The 23,042-nt window shown below is 56.8% G+C and overlaps 12 non-coding genes and 2 pseudogenes across 12 annotated transcripts; all 14 read left to right on the top strand.

Annotated features, from left to right (window-relative positions):
- Positions 1–82: 82 nt before the first annotated feature.
- LOC120437006 lies at positions 83–201 on the top strand. The gene has a single exon (XR_005610745.1). It is a non-coding gene; the product is annotated as a 5S ribosomal RNA (ribosomal RNA).
- Positions 202–1,686: 1,485 nt separating this feature from the next.
- LOC120436987 lies at positions 1,687–1,805 on the top strand. Its single transcript, XR_005610725.1, has one exon. It is a non-coding gene; the product is annotated as a 5S ribosomal RNA (ribosomal RNA).
- A 1,787-nt stretch (positions 1,806–3,592) lies between these two features.
- LOC120437005 lies at positions 3,593–3,711 on the top strand. The gene has a single exon (XR_005610744.1). It is a non-coding gene; the product is annotated as a 5S ribosomal RNA (ribosomal RNA).
- A 1,286-nt stretch (positions 3,712–4,997) lies between these two features.
- On the top strand, positions 4,998–5,116 carry LOC120437004. Its single transcript, XR_005610743.1, has one exon. It is a non-coding gene; the product is annotated as a 5S ribosomal RNA (ribosomal RNA).
- A 1,297-nt stretch (positions 5,117–6,413) lies between these two features.
- On the top strand, positions 6,414–6,533 carry LOC120436969 (annotated as a pseudogene).
- A 2,196-nt stretch (positions 6,534–8,729) lies between these two features.
- LOC120437003 lies at positions 8,730–8,848 on the top strand. The gene has a single exon (XR_005610742.1). It is a non-coding gene; the product is annotated as a 5S ribosomal RNA (ribosomal RNA).
- Positions 8,849–10,511: 1,663 nt separating this feature from the next.
- LOC120436967 lies at positions 10,512–10,633 on the top strand (annotated as a pseudogene).
- A 1,361-nt stretch (positions 10,634–11,994) lies between these two features.
- Positions 11,995–12,113, top strand: LOC120437002. The gene has a single exon (XR_005610741.1). It is a non-coding gene; the product is annotated as a 5S ribosomal RNA (ribosomal RNA).
- A 1,781-nt stretch (positions 12,114–13,894) lies between these two features.
- LOC120437001 lies at positions 13,895–14,013 on the top strand. Its single transcript, XR_005610739.1, has one exon. It is a non-coding gene; the product is annotated as a 5S ribosomal RNA (ribosomal RNA).
- A 1,224-nt stretch (positions 14,014–15,237) lies between these two features.
- LOC120436935 lies at positions 15,238–15,356 on the top strand. Its single transcript, XR_005610682.1, has one exon. It is a non-coding gene; the product is annotated as a 5S ribosomal RNA (ribosomal RNA).
- Positions 15,357–16,706: 1,350 nt separating this feature from the next.
- Positions 16,707–16,825, top strand: LOC120437000. The gene has a single exon (XR_005610738.1). It is a non-coding gene; the product is annotated as a 5S ribosomal RNA (ribosomal RNA).
- Positions 16,826–18,983: 2,158 nt separating this feature from the next.
- Positions 18,984–19,102, top strand: LOC120436999. Its single transcript, XR_005610737.1, has one exon. It is a non-coding gene; the product is annotated as a 5S ribosomal RNA (ribosomal RNA).
- A 1,286-nt stretch (positions 19,103–20,388) lies between these two features.
- LOC120436956 lies at positions 20,389–20,509 on the top strand. Its single transcript, XR_005610705.1, has one exon. It is a non-coding gene; the product is annotated as a 5S ribosomal RNA (ribosomal RNA).
- Positions 20,510–21,760: 1,251 nt separating this feature from the next.
- Positions 21,761–21,879, top strand: LOC120436997. Its single transcript, XR_005610735.1, has one exon. It is a non-coding gene; the product is annotated as a 5S ribosomal RNA (ribosomal RNA).
- The last annotated feature ends 1,163 nt before the right edge of the window (positions 21,880–23,042 follow it).

Genomic DNA, 23,042 nt, shown 5'->3' with positions numbered 1-23,042 from the left:
GGAGGGTTGTTTGGCGTAACTTCAAGTACTGCCCACCTCACCACTTGATTCCATAAATTGACACTTTGTGCTGTGGCCAGCAGCTTACGGCCATACCACCCTGAGCACGCCCGATCTCGTCTGATCTCGGAAGCTAAGCAGGGTTGGGCTTGGTTAGTACTCGGATGGTAGACTGCCTGGGAATACCAGGTGCTGTAAGCTTTACCTTTTCATGTCATTGAACTGCTTTTGATCCAGAGAAGGAGGGTGTTGAAAACCCAAAGCAGCTGCTCATTAATGAGGGCACATTAACGACATTCCTTTTGGCGCTTTTCAGCAATGTCTTGTGCTGCCGGGTGAGGCCATCCACAACAACGGGGCATATGCTGCTAACATAGGTCATCTAAATTACACCAGGGCCTGTGGTGCAGGCTGAGGCCGGGGCATATGCTGCTAACATGAGGTCATCTAAATTACACCAGGGCCTGTGGGCTGCTGGCTGAGGGCCACCACACACATGGCCACACCACACCTGTGCTTCTGGCTGGGCCTGTGGCTCTGGGCCTGAGGCCATCGACACCACACCTGTGGCTGCTGGCTGAGGCCACCTACACCACACCAGGGCCTGTGCTGCTGGCTGAGGCCAACTACACCACACCAGGGCCTGTGCTCTGAGGCCTGAGGCTCTGCTGCTGCTGGCCAGGTCCTAACACTCCAGGACCACACCTACACCACACCAGGTCCTGTGGCTGGCTGAGGGCCACCACACACACCAGGGGGCCTGTGCTGCTGGCTGAGCCAACCACACCACACACTTGGCCTGTGGCTCTGGCTGAGGCACACACACACACACAGGGCCTGCTGGCTGTGCTGCTGGCTGAGGCCACACACACCACACCAGGGCCTGTGCTGCTGTCTGAGGCCATATTCATCACACCAGGGCCTGTGCTGCTGGCTCACCCATTCACACACCAGGGCCTCTGCTACTGCAGGCCATATTCATCACACCAGGGCCTGTGCTGCTGGCTGAGGCCATCCACATCACAAGAGGACCTGTGCTCCTTGCCGAGACCAACTACACCACACCAGGGTTTGTGGCTCTGGCTGAGGCAATCTACACCACACCAGGGTCTGTGCTTCTGGCTGGTTCCATCTGCACCACACCAGGGCCTGTGCTGATGGCTGAGGCCATCCGCACCACACCGGTCCTTCTGGCTGCTACATAGGTCATCTAAATTACTCCAGGACCTGTGATTCTGGCTGTGGACCTGTGCTGCTGGCTGAGGCACACTACACCACACCAGGGATTGTGGCTCTGGTTGAGGCCACCTAGACCACACCACGTCCTGAGTTGCGGCTGAGGCAACCTGCACCACACCACGGCCTGTGCCGCTGGCTGAGGACAACTACACCACACACTTGGCCAGTGGCTCTGGCTGAGGCCAACTACACCACACAAGGTATTGTGGCTCTGGTTGAGGCCATCTATTTCCCAACAGGGCCTGGGCTGCTGGCTGAGGCAATGTACACTACACCAGGGCCTGTGCTGCTGGTTAAATATAAATTGAGTCCTTGGGTTGGGGTATTAGGCAAGCATGCCGTTACCGTTAACACTATAGTTAAATTGGAGGGTTGTTCGCGTAACTTCAAGTACTGCCCACCTCACCACTTGATTCCATAAATTGACACTTTGTGCTGTGGCCAGCAGCTTACGGCCATACCACCCTGAGCACGCCCGATCTCATCTGATCTCGGAAGCTAAGCAGGGTTGGGCTTGGTTAGTACTCGGATGGTAGACTGCCTGGGAATACCAGGTGCTGTAAGCTTTACCTTTTCATGTCATTGAACTGCTTTTGATCCAGAGAAGGAGGGTGTTGAAAACCCAAAGCAGCTGCTCATTAATGAGGGCACATTAACGACATTCCTTTTGGCGCTTTTCAGCAATGTCTTGTGCTGCGGGTGAGGCCATCCACAACACAACGGGCGGGGCATATGCTGCTAACATAGGTCATCTAAATTACACCAGGGCCTGTGGTGCAGGCTGAGGCCAAACACACCACACCAGGGCCTGTGGCTCTGGGTGAGGCCATCGACACCACACCTGCACCACACCAGGGCCTGCGTTGCAGCTGAGGCAACCTGCACCACACCAGGGCCTGTGCTGCTGGCTGAGGCCAACTACACCACACACTTGGCCAGTGGCTCTGCCTGAGGCCACCTTACAAAACACCAGGTCCTGTGCTTCTGGCTGAGGCCACCTACACCACACCAGGGCCTGTGCTGCTGGCTGAGGCCAACTACACCACACACTTGGCCAGTGGCTCTGCCTGAGGCCACCTACACCACACCAGGTCCTGTGCTTCTGGCTGAGGCCACCTACACCACACCAGGGCCTGTGCTACTGTCTGAGGCCATATTCATCACACCAGGGCCTGTGCTGCTGGCTGAGGCCATCCACATCACAAGAGGACCTGTGCTCCTTGGCGAGACCACTACACCACACCAGGGTTTGTGACTCTGGCTGAGGCACACACCACACCAGGGTCTGTGCTTCTGGCTGGTTCCATCTGCACCACACCAGGGCCTGTGCTGATGGCTGAGGCCATCCGCACACACACCGGTCCTTCTGGCTGCTACATAGGTCATCTAAATTACTCCAGGACCTGTGATTCTGGCTGTGGACCTGTGCTGCTGGCTGAGGCACACTACACCACACCAGGGATTGTGGCTCTGGTTGAGGCCACATAGACGACACCACGTCCTGAGTTGCGGCTGAGGCAACCTGCACCACACCACGGCCTGTGCCGCTGGCTGAGGACAACTACACCACACACTTGGCCAGTGGCTCTGGCTGAGGCCAACTACACACACACTTGGCCTCTGCTACTGTCTGAGGCCATATTCATCACACCAGGGCCTGTGCTGCTGGCTGAGGCCATCCACATCACAAGAGGACCTGTGCTCCTTGCCGAGACCAACTACACCACACCAGGGTTTGTGGCTCTGGCTGAGGCAATCTACACCACACCAGGGTCTGTGCTTCTGGCTGGTTCCATCTGCACCACACCAGGGCCTGTGCTGATGGCTGAGGCCATCCGCACCACACCGGTCCTTCTGGCTGCTACATAGGTCATCTAAATTACTCCAGGACCTGTGATTCTGGCTGTGGACCTGTGCTGCTGGCTGAGGCACACACACACCACACCAGGGATTGTGGCTCTGGTTGAGGCCACCTAGACCACACCACGTCCTGAGTTGCGGCTGAGGCAACCTGCACCACACCACGGCCTGTGCCGCTGGCTGAGGACAACTACACCACACACTTGGCCAGTGGCTCTGGCTGAGGCCAACTACACCACACAAGGTATTGTGGCTCTGGTTGAGGCCATCTATTTCCCAACAGGGCCTGGGCTGCTGGCTGAGGCAATGTACACACTACACCAGGGCCTGTGCTGCTGGTTAAATATAAATTGAGTCCTTGGGTTGGGGTATTAGGCAAGCATGCCGTTACCTTTAACACTATAGTTAAATTGGAGGGTTGTTGGCGTAACTTCAAGTACTGCCCACCTCACCACTTGATTCCATAAATTGACACTTTGTGGTGGGGCCAGCAGCTTACGGCCATACCACCCTGAGCACGCCCGATCTCGTCTGATCTCGGAAGCTAAGCAGGGTTGGGCTTGGTTAGTACTCGGATGGTAGACTGCCTGGGAATACCAGGTGCTGTAAGCTTTACCTTTTCATGTCATTGAACTGCTTTTGATCCAGAGAAGGAGGGTGTTGAAAACCCAAAGCAGCTGCTCATTAATGAGGGCACATTAACGACATTCCTTTTGGCGCTTTTCAGCAATGTCTTGTGCTGCCGGGTGAGGCCATCCACAACACAACGGGGCATATGCTGCTAACATAGGTCATCTAAATTACACCAGGGCCTGTGGTGCAGGCTGAGGCCAAATACACCACACCAGGGCCTGTGGCTCTGGGTGAGGCCATCGACACCACACGACACCACACACACGGGGCCAGTGGCTCTGCCTGTGCTGGCTGAGGCCAACACCACACCACACACTTGGCCAGTGGCTCTGCTTACTGAGGCCACCTGGCTGACACACCACACACACCAGGTCCTGTGCTCTGGCTGAGGCCACACACACCACACCACCTGGCCTGTGCTGGCTGGCTGAGGACAACCACACCACACACACTTGGCCAGTGGCACACTGGCCTCTGGCTGGCTGAGGCACAACCACACCACACCTGTGGCTCTGCTACTACACCACACACTTGGCCTCTGGCTGTCTGATATTCATCACACCAGGGCCTGTGCTGCTGGCTGAGGCCATCCACATCACAAGAGGACCTGTGCTCCTTGCCGAGACCCAACACACACCACACCAGGGTTTGTGGCTCTGGCTGAGGCAATCTACACCACACCAGGGTCTGTGCTTCTGGCTGGTTCCATCTGCACCACACCAGGGCCTGTGCTGATGGCTGAGGCCATCCGCACCACACCGGTCCTTCTGGCTGCTACATAGGTCATCTAAATTACTCCAGGACCTGTGATTCTGGCTGTGGACCTGTGCTGCTGGCTGAGGCACACACTACACCACACCAGGGATTGTGGCTCTGGTTGAGGCCACCTAGACCACACCACGTCCTGAGTTGCGGCTGAGGCAACCTGCACCACACCACGGCCTGTGCCGCTGGCTGAGGACAACTACACCACACACTTGGCCAGTGGCTCTGGCTGAGGCCAACTACACCACACAAGGTATTGTGGCTCTGGTTGAGGCCATCTATTTCCCAACAGGGCCTGGGCTGCTGGCTGAGGCAATGTACACTACACCAGGGCCTGTGCTGCTGGTTAAATATAAATTGAGTCCTTGGGTTGGGGTATTAGGCAAGCATGCCGTTACCGTTAACACTATAGTTAAATTGGAGGGTTGTTCGCGTAACTTCAAGTACTGCCCACCTCACCACTTGATTCCATAAATTGACACTTTGTGCTGTGGCCAGCAGCTTACGGCCATACCACCCTGAGCACGCCCGATCTCGTCTGATCTCGGAAGCTAAGCAGGGTTGGGCTTGGTTAGTACTCGGATGGTAGACTGCCTGGGAATACCAGGTGCTGTAAGCTTTACCTTTTCATGTCATTGAACTGCTTTTGATCCAGAGAAGGAGGGTGTTGAAAAACCCAAAGCAGCTGCTCATTAATGAGGGCACATTAACGACATTCCTTTTGGCGCTTTTCAGCAATGTCTTGTGCTGCCGGGTGAGGCCATCCACAACACAACGGGGCATATGCTGCTAACATAGGTCATCTAAATTACACCAGGGCCTGTGGTGCAGGCTGAGGCCAAATACACCACACCAGGGCCTGTGGCTCTGGGTGAGGCCATCGACACCACACCGGGGCCTGCGTTGCAGCTGAGGCAACCTGCACCACACCAGGGCCTGTGCTGCTGGCTGAGGCCAACTACACCACACACTTGGCCAGTGGCTCTGCCTGAGGCCACCTTACAAAACACCAGGTCCTGTGCTTCTGGCTGAGGCCACCTACACCACACCAGGGCCTGTGCTGCTGGCTGAGGCCAACACACACTTGGCCACACACTTGGCCAGTGGCTCTGGCTGAGGCCACCCCACACACACACACCAGGTCCTGTGCTTCTGGCTGAGGCCACCTACACCACACCCTGGCCTGTGCTACTGTCTGAGGCCATATTCATCACACCAGGGCCTGTGCTGCTGGCTGAGGCCATCCACATCACAAGAGGACCTGTGCTCCTTGGCGAGACCAACTACACCACACCAGGGTTTGTGGCTCTGGCTGAGGCAATCTACACCACACCAGGGTCTGTGCTTCTGGCTGGTTCCATCTGCACCACACCAGGGCCTGTGCTGATGGCTGAGGCCATCCGCACCACACCGGTCCTTCTGGCTGCTACATAGGTCATCTAAATTACTCCAGGACCTGTGATTCTGGCTGTGGACCTGTGCTGCTGGCTGAGGCACACTACACCACACCAGGGATTGTGGCTCTGGTTGAGGCCACCTAGACCACACCACGTCCTGAGTTGCGGCTGAGGCAACCTGCACCACACCACGGCCTGTGCCGCTGGCTGAGGACAACTACACCACACACTTGGCCAGTGGCTCTGGCTGAGGCCAACTACACCACACAAGGTATTGTGGCTCTGGTTGAGGCCATCTATTTCCCAACAGGGCCTGGGCTGCTGGCTGAGGCAATGTACACACACACCAGGGCCTGTGCTGCTGGTTAAATATAAATTGAGTCCTTGGGTTAGGGTATTAGGCAAGCATGCCGTTACCGTTAACACTATAGTTAAATTGGAGGGTTGTTCGCGTAACTTCAAGTACTGCCCACCTCACCACTTGATTCCATAAATTGACACTTTGTGCTGTGGCCAGCAGCTTACGGCCATACCACCCTGAGCACGCCCGATCTCGTCTGATCTCGGAAGCTAAGCAGGGTTGGGCTTGGTTTATTACTCGGATGGTAGACTGCCTGGGAATACCAGGTGCTGTAAGCTTTACCTTTTCATGTCATTGAACTGCTTTTGATCCAGAGAGAAGGAGGGTGTTGAAAAACCCAAAGCAGCTGCTCATTAATGAGGGCACATTAACGACATTCCTTTTGGCGCTTTTCAGCAATGTCTTGTGCTGCCGGGTGAGGCCATCCACAACACAACGGGGCATATGCTGCTAACATAGGTCATCTAAATTACACCAGGGCCTGTGGTGCAGGCTGAGGCAAATACACCACACCAGGGCCTGTGGCTCTGGGTGAGGGCCATCGACACCACACGGGGCCTGCGTTGCAGCTGAGGCAACCTGCACCACACCAGGGCCTGTGCTGCTGGCTGAGGCCAACCACACCACACACTTGGCCAGTGGCTCTGCCTGAGGCCACCTTACAAAACACCAGGTCCTGTGCTTCTGGCTGAGGCCACCACACCACACCAGGGCCTGGGCCTGTGCTGCTGGCTGAGCACACCACACACACACACACTTGGCCAGTGGCTCTGGCTGAGGCACACTACACCACACCTTGGTCTGCTACTGTCTGAGGCCATATTCATCACACCAGGGCCTGTGCTGCTGGCTGAGGCCATCCACATCACACCAGGGCACCTGCTGCTGGACCCTACACCACACCAGGGTGTTGTGGCTCTGGCTGAGGCTGAGCACACACACACAGGGTCTGTGCTCTGGCTGGGCCATCACACCACAGGGCCTGTGCTGCTGGCTGAGGCCATCTGCACCACACCAGGGCCTGTGCTGCTGGCTGAGGCACACCACACACTGGCCTGTGGCTGGCTGTGGTGGCTGGCTGAGGCCACCTACACCACACCAGGTCCTGTGCTCTGGCTGAGGCCACCCACACCACACCAGGGCCTGCTGCTGGCTGGAGGCCACCTACACCACACCAGGGCCTGTGCTGCTGGCTGAGGCCTGCACACCACTGAGGCCACCACTCACACCAGGGCCTGTGGCTCTGGCTGAGTGCCACCACCACACACACACCACACCAGCCTGTGCCTGTGCTGCTGCTGGCTGAGGCCATCCACATCACACCAGGGCCTGTGCTGCTGGCTGAGGCCAACCACCACACACAGGGTTTGTGGCTCTGGCTGAGGCCATCCACACCACACCAGGTCCTGTGCTTCTGGCTGGTTCCATCTGCACCACACCAGGGCCTGTGCTGATGGCTGAGGCCATCCGCACACACACCGGTCCTTCTGGCTGCTACATAGGTCATCTAAATTACTCCAGGACCTGTGATTCTGGCTGTGGACCTGTGCTGCTGGCTGAGGCACACACACACCACACCAGGGATTGTGGCTCTGGTTGAGGCCACATAGACGACACCACGTCCTGAGTTGCGGCTGAGGCAACCTGCACACACACCACGGCCTGTGCGCTGGCTGAGGACAACACACACACACACTTGGCCAGTGGCTCTGGCTGAGGCCAACTACACCACACACTTGGCCTCTGCTACTGTCTGAGGCCATATTCATCACACCAGGGCCTGTGCTGCTGGCTGAGGCCATCCACATCACAAGAGGACCTGTGCTCCTTGCCGAGACCAACTACACCACACCAGGGTTTGTGGCTCTGGCTGAGGCAATCTACACCACACCAGGGTCTGTGCTTCTGGCTGGTTCCATCTGCACCACACCAGGGCCTGTGCTGATGGCTGAGGCCATCCGCACCACACCGGTCCTTCTGGCTGCTACATAGGTCATCTAAATTACTCCAGGACCTGTGATTCTGGCTGTGGACCTGTGCTGCTGGCTGAGGCACACTACACCACACCAGGGATTGTGGCTCTGGTTGAGGCCACCTAGACCACACCACGTCCTGAGTTGCGGCTGAGGCAACCTGCACCACACCACGGCCTGTGCCGCTGGCTGAGGACAACTACACCACACACTTGGCCAGTGGCTCTGGCTGAGGCCAACTACACCACACAAGGTATTGTGGCTCTGGTTGAGGCCATCTATTTCCCAACAGGGCCTGGGCTGCTGGCTGAGGCAATGTACACTACACCAGGGCCTGTGCTGCTGGTTAAATATAAATTGAGTCCTTGGGTTGGGGTATTAGGCAAGCATGCCGTTACCTTTAACACTATAGTTAAATTGGAGGGTTGTTTGGCGTAACTTCAAGTACTGCCCACCTCACCACTTGATTCCATAAATTGACACTTTGTGCTGTGGCCAGCAGCTTACGGCCATACCACCCTGAGCACGCCCGATCTCGTCTGATCTCGGAAGCTAAGCAGGGTTGGGCTTGGTTAGTACTCGGATGGTAGACTGCCTGGGAATACCAGGTGCTGTAAGCTTTACCTTTTCATGTCATTGAACTGCTTTTGATCCAGAGAAGGAGGGTGTTGAAAACCCAAAGCAGCTGCTCATTAATGAGGGCACATTAACGACATTCCTTTTGGCGCTTTTCAGCAATGTCTTGTGCTGCGGGTGAGGCCATCCACAACACAACGGGGCATATGCTGCTAACATAGGTCATCTAAATTACACCAGGGCCTGTGGTGCAGGCTGAGGCCAAATACACCACACCAGGGCCTGTGGCTCTGGGTGAGGCCATCGACACACACACGGGGCCTGCGTTGCAGCTGAGGCAACCTGCACCACACCAGGGCCTGTGCTGCTGGCTGAGGCCAACTACACCACACACTTGGCCAGTGGCTCTGCCTGAGGCCACCTACACAAAACACCAGGTCCTGTGCTTCTGGCTGAGGCCACCACACCACACCAGGGCCTGTGCTGCTGGCTGAGGCCAACTACACCACACACTTGGCCAGTGGCTCTGGCTGAGGCCTCCACCTGAGGTCCTGTGCCTGGCTGAGGCCACTACACCAGGGCCTGTCCTCTGCTTCTGGCCTGTGCTGCTGGCTGAGGCCATCCTGGTTCTGTGTTCTGCACCCACACCAGGGCCTGTGCTGATGGCTGAGGCCATCACACCACACCAGGGTCCTTCTGGCTGCTACATAGGTCATCTAAATTACTCCAGGACCTGTGATTCTGGCTGTGGACCTGTGCTGCTGGCTGGCTGAGGCACACTAATTACACCACACACCAGGGATTGTGGCTCTGGTTGAGGCCACATAGACGACACCACGTCCTGAGTTGCGGCTGAAGCAACCTGCACCACACCACGGCCTGTGCCGCTGGCTGAGGACAACTACACCACACACTTGGCCAGTGGCCAGTGGCTCTGGCTGGAGGCCAACACACACCACACACTTGGCCTCTGCTACTGTCTGAGGCCATATTCATCACACCAGGGCCTGTGCTGCTGGCTGAGGCCATCCACATCACAAGAGGACCTGTGCTCCTTGCCGAGACCAACCACACCACACCAGGGTTTGTGGCTCTGGCTGAGGCAATCTACACCACACCAGGGTCTGTGCTTCTGGCTGGTTCCATCTGCACCACACCAGGGGGCCTGTGCTGATGGCTGAGGCCATCCGCACCACCACCGGTCCTTCTGGCTGCTACATAGGTCATCTAAATTACTCCAGGACCTGTGATTCTGGCTGTGGACCTGTGCTGGCTGGCTGAGGCACACTACACCACACCAGGGATTGTGGCTCTGGTTGAGGCCACCTAGACCACACCACGTCCTGAGTTGCGGCTGAGGCAACCTGCACCACACCACGGCCTGTGCCGCTGGCTGAGGACAACTACACACCACACACTTGGCCAGTGGCTCTGGCTGAGGCCAACACACACCACACAAGGTATTGTGGCTCTGGTTGAGGCCATCTATTTCCCAACAGGGCCTGGGCTGCTGGCTGAGGCAATGTACACTACACCAGGGCCTGTGCTGCTGGTTAAATATAAATTGAGTCCTTGGGTTGGGGTATTAGGCAAGCATGCCGTTACCTTTAACACTATAGTTAAATTGGAGGGTTGTTGGCGTAACTTCAAGTACTGCCCACCTCACCACTTGATTCCATAAATTGACACTTTGTGGTGTGGCCAGCAGCTTACGGCCATACCACCCTGAGCACGCCCGATCTCGTCTGATCTCGGAAGCTAAGCAGGGTTGGGCTTGGTGGTTAGTACTCGGATGGTAGACTGCCTGGGAATACCAGGTGCTGTAAGCTTTACCTTTTCATGTCATTGAACTGCTTTTGATCCAGAGAAGGAGGGTGTTGAAAAACCCAAAGCAGCTGCTCATTAATGAGGGCACATTAACGACATTCCTTTTGGCGCTTTTCAGCAATGTCTTGTGCTGCCGGGTGAGGCCATCCACAACACAACGGGGCATATGCTGCTAACATAGGTCATCTAAATTACACCAGGGCCTGTGGTGCAGGCTGAGGCCAAATACACCACACCAGGGCCTGTGGCCTGTGGCCATCGACACCACACGGGGCCTGTTGGCTGAGGCCATCGACACCACACGGGGGCCTGTGTTGCTGGCTGAGGCTCTGCCTGCCACCACACCAGGGCCAGGTGTGCTGCTGGCTGAGGCCACCTACACCACCAGGGCCTGTGCTGCAGGCCACACTTGGCCAGTGGCCAGTGGCTCTGCCTGAGGCCACCTTACACCACACCAGGTCCTGTGCTTCTGGCTGAGGCCACCTACACCACACCAGGGCCTGTGCTGCTGGCTGAGGCCAACTACACCACACACTTGGCCTGTGGCTCTGGCTGAGGCCAACTACACCACACCAGGGCCTGTGCTCTGGCTGAGGCCAACTACACACACACCTGGCCTCTGCTACTGTCTGAGGCCATATTCATCACCAGGGCCTGTGCTGCTGGCTGAGGCCATCCACATCACAAGAGGACCTGTGCTCCTTGCCGAGACCAACCACACCACACCAGGGTTTGTGGCTCTGGCTGAGGCAATCTACACCACACCAGGGTCTGTGCTTCTGGCTGGTTCCATCTGCACCACACCAGGGCCTGTGCTGATGGCTGAGGCCATCCGCATCACACACCAGGGTCCTTCTGGCTGCTACATAGGTCATCTAAATTACTCCAGGACCTGTGATTCTGGCTGTGGACCTGTGATGCTGGCTGGACCTGTGCTGCTGGCTGAGGCACACCACACCAGGGATTGTGGCTCTGGTTGAGGCCACCTAGACCACACCACGTCCTGAGTTGCGGCTGAGGCAACCTGCACCACACCACGGCCTGTGCCGCTGGCTGAGGACAACTACACCACACACTTGGCCAGTGGCTCTGGCTGAGGCCAACTACACCACACAAGGTATTGTGGCTCTGGTTGAGGCCATCTATTTCCCAACAGGGCCTGGGCTGCTGGCTGAGGCAATGTACACTACACCAGGGCCTGTGCTGCTGGTTAAATATAAATTGAGTCCTTGGTTGGGGTATTAGGCAAGCATGCCGTTACCGTTAACACTATAGTTAAATTGGAGGGTTGTTGGCGTAACTTCAAGTACTGCCCACCTCACCACTTGATTCCATAAATTGACACTTTGTGCTGTGGCCAGCAGCTTACGGCCATACCACCCTGAGCACGCCCGATCTCGTCTGATCTCGGAAGCTAAGCAGGGTTGGGCTTGGTTAGTACTCGGATGGTAGACTGCCTGGGAATACCAGGTGCTGTAAGCTTTACCTTTTCATGTCATTGAACTGCTTTTGATCCAGAGAAGGAGGGTGTTGAAAAACCCAAAGCAGCTGCTCATTAATGAGGGCACATTAACGACATTCCTTTTGGCGCTTTTCAGCAATGTCTTGTGCTGCCGGGTGAGGCCATCCACAACACAACGGGGCATATGCTGCTAACATAGGTCATCTAAATTACACCAGGGCCTGTGGTGCAGGCTGAGGCCAAATACACCACACCAGGGCCTGTGGCTCTGGGTGAGGCCATCGACACCACACGGGGCCTGCGTTGCAGCTGAGGCAACCTGCACCACACCAGGGCCTGTGCTGCTGGCTGAGGCCAACTACACACACACTTGGCCAGTGGCTCTGCCTGAGGCCACCTTACAAAACACCAGGTCCTGTGCTTCTGGCTGAGGCCACCTACACCACACCAGGGCCTGTGCTGCTGGCTGAGGCCAACTACACCACACACTTGGCCAGTGGCTCTGCCTGAGGCCACCTTACACCACACCAGGTCCTGTGCTTCTGGCTGAGGCCACCTACACCACACCAGGGCCTGTGCTACTGTCTGAGGCCATATTCATCACACCAGGGCCTGTGCTGCTGGCTGAGGCCATCCACATCACAAGAGGACCTGTGCTCCTTGGCGAGACCAACTACACCACACCAGGGTTTGTGACTCTGGCTGAGGCAATCAATCACACCACACCAGGGTCTGTGCTTCTGGCTGGTTCCATCTGCACCACACCAGGGCCTGTGCTGATGGCTGAGGCCATCCGCACCACACCGGTCCTTCTGGCTGCTACATAGGTCATCTAAATTACTCCAGGACCTGTGATTCTGGCTGTGGACCTGTGCTGCTGGCTGAGGCACACACACCACACCAGGGATTGTGGCTCTGGTTGAGGCCACATAGACGACACCACGTCCTGAGTTGCGGCTGAGGCAACCTGCACCACACCACGGCCTGTGCCGCTGGCTGAGGACAACTACACACCACACACTTGGCCAGTGGCTCTGGCTGAGGCCAACTACACACACACACTTGGCCTCTGCTACTGTCTGAGGCCATATTCATCACACCAGGGCCTGTGCTGCTGGCTGAGGCCATCCACATCACAAGAGGACCTGTGCTCCTTGCCGAGACCAACTACACCACACCAGGGTTTGTGGCTCTGGCTGAGGCAATCTACACCACACCAGGGTCTGTGCTTCTGGCTGGTTCCATCTGCACCACACCAGGGCCTGTGCTGATGGCTGAGGCCATCCGCACCACACCGGTCCTTCTGGCTGCTACATAGGTCATCTAAATTACTCCAGGACCTGTGATTCTGGCTGTGGACCTGTGCTGCTGGCTGAGGCACACACACACCACACCAGGGATTGTGGCTCTGGTTGAGGCCACCTAGACCACACCACGTCCTGAGTTGCGGCTGAGGCAACCTGCACCACACCACGGCCTGTGCCGCTGGCTGAGGACAACTACACCACACACTTGGCTAAGTGGCTCTGGCTGAGGCCAACTACACCACACAAGGTATTGTGGCTCTGGTTGAGGCCATCTATTTCCCAACAGGGCCTGGGCTGCTGGCTGAGGCAATGTACACTACACCAGGGCCTGTGCTGCTGGTTAAATATAAATTGAGTCCTTGGGTTAGGGTATTAGGCAAGCATGCCGTTACCTTTAACACTATAGTTAAATTGGAGGGTTGTTCGCGTAACTTCAAGTACTGCCCACCTCACCACTTGATTCCATAAATTGACACTTTGTGGTGGGGCCAGCAGCTTACGGCCATACCACCCTGAGCACGCCCGATCTCGTCTGATCTCGGAAGCTAAGCAGGGTTGGGCTTGGTTAGTACTCGGATGGTAGACTGCCTGGGAATACCAGGTGCTGTAAGCTTTACCTTTTCATGTCATTGAACTGCTTTTGATCCAGAGAAGGAGGGTGTTGAAAAACCCAAAGCAGCTGCTCATTAATGAGGGCACATTAACGACATTCCTTTTGGCGCTTTTCAGCAATGTCTTGTGCTGCCGGGTGAGGCCATCCACAACACAACGGGGCATATGCTGCTAACATAGGTCATCTAAATTACACCAGGGCCTGTGGTGCAGGCTGAGGCCAAATACACCACACCAGGGCCTGTGGCTCTGGGTGAGGCCATCGACACCACACCGGGGCCTGTGCCGCTGGCTGAGGCCAACTACACCACACACTTGGCCAGTGGCTCTGCCTGAGGCCACCTTACAAAACACCAGGTCCTGTGCTTCTGGCTGAGGCCTGGCTGAGGCCACCCACACACACCACGGCCTGTGCTGCTGGCTGAGGACAACTACACCACACACTTGGCCAGTGGCTCTGGCTGAGGCAAACTACACCACACACTTGGCCTCTGCTACTGTCTGAGGCCATATTCATCACACCAGGGCCTGTGCTGCTGGCTGAGGCCATCCACATCACAAGAGGACCTGTGCTCCTTGCCGAGACCAACTACACCACACCAGGGTTTGTGGCTCTGGCTGAGGCAATCTACACCACACCAGGGTCTGTGCTTCTGGCTGGTTCCATCTGCACCACACCAGGGCCTGTGCTGATGGCTGAGGCCATCCGCACCACACCGGTCCTTCTGGCTGCTACATAGGTCATCTAAATTACTCCAGGACCTGTGATTCTGGCTGTGGACCTGTGCTGCTGGCTGAGGCACACTACACCACACCAGGGATTGTGGCTCTGGTTGAGGCCACCTAGACCACACCACGTCCTGAGTTGCGGCTGAGGCAACCTGCACCACACCACGGCCTGTGCCGCTGGCTGAGGACAACAACACACACACACACTTGGCCAGTGGCTCTGGCTGAGGCCAACTACACACCACACAAGGTATTGTGGCTCTGGTTGAGGCCATCTATTTCCCAACAGGGCCTGGGCTGCTGGCTGAGGCAATGCACACTACACCAGGGCCTGTGCTGCTGGTTGATATAAATTGAGTCCTTGGGTTGGGGTATTAGGCAAGCATGCCGTTACCGTTAACACTATAGTTAAATTGGAGGGTTGTTGGCGTAACTTCAAGTACTGCCCACCTCACCACTTGATTCCATAAATTGACACTTTGTGCTGTGGCCAGCAGCTTACGGCCATACCACCCTGAGCACGCCCGATCTCATCTGATCTCGGAAGCTAAGCAGGGTTGGGCTTGGTTAGTACTCGGATGGTAGACTGCCTGGGAATACCAGGTGCTGTAAGCTTTACCTTTTCATGTCATTGAACTGCTTTTGATCCAGAGAAGGAGGGTGTTGAAAACCCAAAGCAGCTGCTCATTAATGAGGGCACATTGCGACATTCCTTTTGGCGCTTTTCAGCAATGTCTTGTGCTGCGGGTGAGGCCATCCACAACACAACGGGGCATATGCTGCTAACATAGGTCATCTAAATTACACCAGGGCCTGTGGTGCAGGCTGAGGCCAATACACCACACCAGGGCCTGTGGGCCTGTGGCTCTGGGTGAGCCATCGACACCACACGGGGGCCTGCGTTGCAGCTGAGGCAACCTGCACCACCAGGGCCTGCAGCTGAGGCAGGCCCTACACCACCACACCAGGGCCTGTGCTGCTGGCTGAGGCCACACACCACCAGGGCCTGTGCTGCTGGCTGCCACCTACACACACACTTGGCCAGGGCCTGTGCTGCTGGCTGAGGCCCTGTGCTACACCACACCAGGGCCTGTGCTGCTGGCACCACAGGCTTCTGGCTGCTACATAGGTCACCACACACACTGGCTGGCCTGTGGCTCTGCCTGAGGCCACCTTACACCACACCAGGTCCTGTGCTTCTGGCTGAGGCCACCACACCACACCACACCAGGGCCTGTGCTGCTGTCTGAGGCCATATTCATCACACCAGGGCCTGTGCTGCTGGCTGAGGCCATCCACATCACAAGAGGACCTGTGCTCCTTGCGAGACCAACTACACCACACCAGGGTTTGTGGCTCTGGCTGAGGCAATCTACACCACACCAGGGTCTGTGCTTCTGGTCTGGTTCCATCTGCACCACACCAGGGCCTGTGCTGATGGCTGAGGCCATCCGCACCACACCGGTCCTTCTGGCTGCTACATAGGTCATCTAAATTACTCCAGGACCTGTGATTCTGGCTGTGGACCTGTGCTGCTGGCTGAGGCACACTACACCACACCAGGGATTGTGGCTCTGGTTGAGGCCACCTAGACCACACCACGTCCTGAGTTGCGGCTGAGGCAACCTGCACCACACCACGGCCTGTGCCGCTGGCTGAGGACAACTACACACACACACTTGGCCAGTGGCTCTGGCTGAGGCCAACACACACACAAGGTATTGTGGCTCTGGTTGAGGCCATCTATTTCCCAACAGGGCCTGGGCTGCTGGCTGAGGCAATGTACACTACACCAGGGCCTGTGCTGCTGGTTAAATATAAATTGAGTCCTTGGGTTGGGGTATTAGGCAAGCATGCCGTTACCGTTAACACTATAGTTAAATTGGAGGGTTGTTGGCGTAACTTCAAGTACTGCCCACCTCACCACTTGATTCCATAAATTGACACTTTGTGCTGTGGCCAGCAGCTTACGGCCATACCACCCTGAGCACGCCCGATCTCGTCTGATCTCGGAAGCTAAGCAGGGTTGGGCTTGGTTAGTACTCGGATGGTAGACTGCCTGGGAATACCAGGTGCTGTAAGCTTTACCTTTTCATGTCATTGAACTGCTTTTGATCCAGAGAAGGAGGTGTTGAAAAACCCAAAGCAGCTGCTCATTAATGAGGGCACATTAACGACATTCCTTTTGGCGCTTTTCAGCAATGTCTTGTGCTGCGGGTGAGGCCATCCACAACACAACGGGGCATATGCTGCTAACATAGGTCATCTAAATTACACCAGGGCCTGTGGTGCAGGCTGAGGCCAAATACACCACACCAGGGCCTGTGGCTCTGGGTGAGGCCATCGACACCACACGGGGCCTGCGTTGCAGCTGAGGCAACCTGCACCACACCAGGGCCTGCTGCTGCTGGCTGAGGCCAACTACACCACACACTTGGCCAGTGGCTCTGCCTGAGGCCACCTTACAAAACACACCAGGTCCTGTGCTTCTGGCTGAGGCCACCTACACCACACCAGGGCCTGTGCTGCTGGCTGAGGCCAACTACACCACACACTTGGCCAGTGGCTCTGGCTGAGGCCACCTTACACCACACCAGGCCTGTGCACTGGCTGGCCTCCACTGTGCTGTCTGAGGCCATATTCATCACACCAGGGCCTGTGCTGCTGGCTGAGGCCATCCACATACACAAGAGGACCTGTGCTCCTTGCCGAGACCAACTACACCACACCAGGGTTTGTGGCTCTGGCTGAGGCAATCTACACCACACCAGGGCCTGCTCTGGCTTCCATCTGCACCACACCAGGGCCTGTGCTGCTGGCTGGCCATCTGCACCACACCAGGGCCTGTGCTGCTGGCTGAGGCCAACACACACACACACTTGGCCAGTGGCTCTGCCAGGCCACTGGGCCACACCACACCAGGTCCTGTAGTGGGCTGAGGCCACTGGCTGAGGCACCACACCACACCAGGGCCTGTGCTGCTGGCTGAGGCCACTACACACACACCAGGGCCTGTGGCTCTGGCTGAGGGCCACCACACACACACCAGGTCCTGTGCTTCTGGCACCAGAGGCCTGTGCTCTGCACCACACACAGGGCCTGTGCTGCTGGCTGAGACCCACTACACCACACCAGGGTTTGTGGCTCTGGCTGAGGCCATCTACACCACACCAGGGTCTGTGCTTCTGGCTGGTTCCATCTGCACCACACCAGGGCTGGCTGGCTGAGGCCATCCGCACCACCACCGGTCCTTCTGGCTGCTACATAGGTCATCTAAATTACTCCAGGACCTGTGATTCTGGCTGTGGACCTGTGCTGCTGGCTGAGGCACACTACACCACACCAGGGATTGTGGCTCTGGTTGAGGCCACATATAGGCGACACCACGTCCTGAGTTGCGGCTGAGGCAACCTGCACCACACCACGGCCTGTGCCGCTGGCTGAGGACAACTACACACACACTTGGCCAGTGGCTCTGGCTGAGGCCAACTACACACACACTTGGCCTCTGCTACTGTCTGAGGCCATATTCATCACACCAGGGCCTGTGCTGCTGGCTGAGGCCATCCACATCACAAGAGGACCTGTGCTCCTTGCCGAGACCAACTACACCACACCAGGGTTTGTGGCTCTGGCTGAGGCAATCTACACCACACCAGGGTCTGTGCTTCTGGCTGGTTCCATCTGCACCACACCAGGGCCTGTGCTGATGGCTGAGGCCATCCGCACCACACCGGTCCTTCTGGCTGCTACATAGGTCATCTAAATTACTCCAGGACCTGTGATTCTGGCTGTGGACCTGTGCTGCTGGCTGAGGCACACTACACCACACCAGGGATTGTGGCTCTGGTTGAGGCCACCTAGACCACACCACGTCCTGAGTTGCGGCTGAGGCAACCTGCACCACACCACGGCCTGTGCCGCTGGCTGAGGACAACTACACACACACACACTTGGCCAGTGGCTCTGGCTGAGGCCAACTACACCACACAAGGTATTGTGGCTCTGGTTGAGGCCATCTATTTCCCAACAGGGGCCTGGGCTGCTGGCTGAGGCAATGTACACTACACCAGGGCCTGTGCTGCTGGTTAAATATAAATTGAGTCCTTGGGTTGGGGTATTAGGCAAGCATGCCGTTACCTTTAACACTATAGTTAAATTGGAGGGTTGTTGGCGTAACTTCAAGTACTGCCCACCTCACCACTTGATTCCATAAATTGACACTTTGTGGTGGGGCCAGCAGCTTACGGCCATACCACCCTGAGCACGCCCGATCTCGTCTGATCTCGGAAGCTAAGCAGGGTTGGGCTTGGTTAGTACTCGGATGGTAGACTGCCTGGGAATACCAGGTGCTGTAAGCTTTACCTTTTCATGTCATTGAACTGCTTTTGATCCAGAGAAGGAGGTGTTGAAAAACCCAAAGCAGCTGCTCATTAATGAGGGCACATTAACGACATTCCTTTTGGCGCTTTTCAGCAATGTCTTGTGCTGCGGGTGAGGCCATCCACAACACAACGGGGCATATGCTGCTAACATAGGTCATCTAAATTACACCAGGGCCTGGGCAGGCTGAGGCCTGTGGTGCAGGGCTGAGGCCTGGGTGAGGCCATCGACACACACCAGGGCCTGTGGCTCTGGGTGAGGCCATCGACACCACACACCGGGGCCTGGCTTGCAGCTGAGGCAACCTGCACCACACCAGGGCCTGTGCTGCTGGCTGAGGCCAACTACACCACACACTTGGCCAGTGGCTCTGCCTGAGGCCACCTTACACCACACCACACCAGGTCCTGTGCTTCTGGCTGAGGCCACCACACCACACCAGGGCCTGTGCTGCTGGCTGAGGCCAACCACCACACACTTGGCCAGTGGCTCTGGCTGAGGAGGCGACACACCACACACTTGGCCTGTGCTACTGTCTGAGGCCATATTCATCACACCAGGGCCTGTGCTGCTGGCTGAGGCCATCCACATCACAAGAGGACCTGTGCTCCTTGCTCCTTGCGAGACCAACTACACCACACCAGGGTTTGTGGCTCTGGCTGAGGCAATCTACACCACACCAGGGTCTGTGCTTCTGGCTGGTTCCATCTGCACCACACCAGGGCCTGTGCTGATGGCTGAGGCCATCCGCACCACACCGGTCCTTCTGGCTGCTACATAGGTCATCTAAATTACTCCAGGACCTGTGATTCTGGCTGTGGACCTGTGCTGCTGGCTGAGGCACACTACACCACACCAGGGATTGTGGCTCTGGTTGAGGCCACCTAGACCACACCACGTCCTGAGTTGCGGCTGAGGCAACCTGCACCACACCACGGCCTGTGCCGCTGGCTGAGGACAACACACACCACACACTTGGCCAGTGGCTCTGGCTGAGGCCAACACACACCACACAAGGTATTGTGGCTCTGGTTGAGGCCATCTATTTCCCAACAGGGCCTGGGCTGCTGGCTGAGGCAATGTACACTACACCAGGGCCTGTGCTGCTGGTTAAATATAAATTGAGTCCTTGGGTTGGGGTATTAGGCAAGCATGCCGTTACCTTTAACACTATAGTTAAATTGGAGGGTTGTTCGCGTAACTTCAAGTACTGCCCACCTCACCACTTGATTCCATAAATTGACACTGTGTGGTGGGGCCAGCAGCTTACGGCCATACCACCCTGAGCACGCCCGATCTCGTCTGATCTCGGAAGCTAAGCAGGGTTGGGCTTGGTTAGTACTCGGATGGTGTAGACTGCCTGGGAATACCAGGTGCTGTAAGCTTTACCTTTTCATGTCATTGAACTGCTTTTGATCCAGAGAAGGAGGTGTTGAAAAACCCAAAAGCAGCTGCTGCTCATTAATGAGGGCACATTAACGACATTCCTTTTGGCGCTTTTCAGCAATGTCTTGTGCTGCGGGTGAGGCCATCCACAACACAACGGGGCATATGCTGCTAACATAGGTCATCTAAATTACACCAGGGCCTGTGGTGCAGGCTGAGGCCAAATACACCACACCAGGGCCTGTGGCTCTGGGTGAGGCCATCCACACACACCGGGGCCTGGTGTGCAGCTGAGGCAACCTGCACCACACCAGGGCTGTGCTGGCTGGGCAACTGCCACACACACACACCTGTGGCTGCTGCCTGGCCTGAGGCCACCTACACCACACCAGGTCCTGTGCTTCTGGCTGAGGCTGAGGCCACTGCTGCTGGCTGAGGCCACCACACCACACCTTGGCCTGTGGCTCTGGCTGAGGCCACCTACAACACACCAGGGCCACTGCTGGCTGGCCTCTGGCTGCGCTCTGAGGCCATATTCATCACACCAGGGCCTGTGCTGCTGGCTGAGGCCATCCACATCACAAGAGGACCTGTGCTCCTTGCCGAGACCAACTGCCGAGACACCACACCAGGGTTTGTGGCTCTGGCTGAGGCAATCTACACCACACCAGGGTCTGTGCTTCTGGCTGGTTCCATCTGCACCACACCAGGGCCTGTGCTGATGGCTGAGGCCATCCGCACACACACCGGTCCTTCTGGCTGCTACATAGGTCATCTAAATTACTCCAGGACCTGTGATTCTGGCTGTGGACCTGTGCTGCTGGCTGAGGCACACTACACCACAGGGGGATTGTGGCTCTGGTTGAGGCCACCTAGACCACACCACGTCCTGAGTTGCGGCTGAGGCAACCTGCACCACACCACGGCCTGTGCCGCTGGCTGAGGACAACACACCACACACTTGGCCAGTGGCTCTGGCTGAGGCCAACTACACCACACAAGGTATTGTGGCTCTGGTTGAGGCCATCTATTTCCCAACAGGGCCTGGGCTGCTGGCTGAGGCAATGTACACTACACCAGGGCCTGTGCTGCTGGTTAAATATAAATTGAGTCCTTGGGTTGGGGTATTAGGCAAGCATGCCGTTACCTTTTAACACTATAGTTAAATTGGAGGGTTGTTGGCGTAACTTCAAGTACTGCCCACCTCACCACTTGATTCCATAAATTGACACTTTGTGCTGTGGCCAGCAGCTTACGGCCATACCACCCTGAGCACGCCCGATCTCGTCTGATCTCGGAAGCTAAGCAGGGTTGGGCTTGGTTAGTACTCGGATGGTAGACTGCCTGGGAATACCAGGTGCTGTAAGCTTTACCTTTTCATGTCATTGAACTGCTTTTGATCCAGAGAAGGAGGGTGTTGAAAAACCCAAAGCAGCTGCTCATTAATGAGGGCACATTAACGACATTCCTTTTGGCGCTTTTCAGCAATGTCTTGTGCTGCGGGTGAGGCCATCCACAACACAACGGGGCATATGCTGCTAACATAGGTCATCTAAATTACACCAGGGCCTGTGGTGCAGGCTGAGGCCAAATACACCACACCAGGGCCTGTGGCTCTGGGTGAGGCCATCGACACCACACACGGGGCCTGCGTTGCAGCTGAGGCAACCTGCACCACACCAGGGCCTGTGCTGCTGGCTGAGGCCAACCACACACACACACACTTGGCCAGTGGCTCTGCCTGAGGCCACCTTACAAAACACCAGGTCCTGTGCTTCTGGCTGAGGCACCACCACCACACCACACCAGGGCCTGTGCTGCTGGCTGGCCAACTACACCACACACTTGGCCAGTGGCTCTGCCTGAGGCCACCCACACCACACCAGGTCCTGTGCTCTGGCTGGCTGGCTGAGGCCACCTACACACCACACCAGGGCCTGTTCTACTGTCTGAGGCCATATTCATCACACCAGGGCCTGTGCTGCTGGCTGAGGCCATCCACATCACAAGAGGACCTGTGCTCCTTGGCGAGACCAACTACACCACACCAGGGTTTGTGACTCTGGCTGAGGCAATCTACACACCACACCAGGGTCTGTGCTTCTGGCTGGTTCCATCTGCACCACACCAGGGCCTGTGCTGATGGCTGAGGCCATCCGCACACACACCGGTCCTTCTGGCTGCTACATAGGTCATCTAAATTACTCCAGGACCTGTGATTCTGGCTGTGGACCTGTGCTGCTGGCTGAGGCACACTACACCACACCAGGGATTGTGGCTCTGGTTGAGGCCACATAGCGACACCACGTCCTGAGTTGCGGCTGAGGCAACCTGCACCACACCACGGCCTGTGCCGCTGGCTGAGGACAACTACACCACACACTTGGCCAGTGGCTCTGGCTGAGGCCAACTACACCACACAATTGGCCTCTGCTACTGTCTGAGGCCATATTCATCACACCAGGGCCTGTGCTGCTGGCTGAGGCCATCCACATCACAAGAGGACCTGTGCTCCTTGCCGAGACCAACTAC

The sequence above is a fragment of the Oreochromis aureus genome, unplaced genomic scaffold (genome assembly GCF_013358895.1).
Source record: "Oreochromis aureus strain Israel breed Guangdong unplaced genomic scaffold, ZZ_aureus HiC_scaffold_368, whole genome shotgun sequence".
Classification (NCBI taxonomy): Eukaryota; Metazoa; Chordata; class Actinopteri; order Cichliformes; family Cichlidae; genus Oreochromis; species Oreochromis aureus.
The sequence above is the reverse complement of the archived record's forward strand: the minus strand, read 5'-3'. Positions and strand labels throughout refer to the sequence as shown.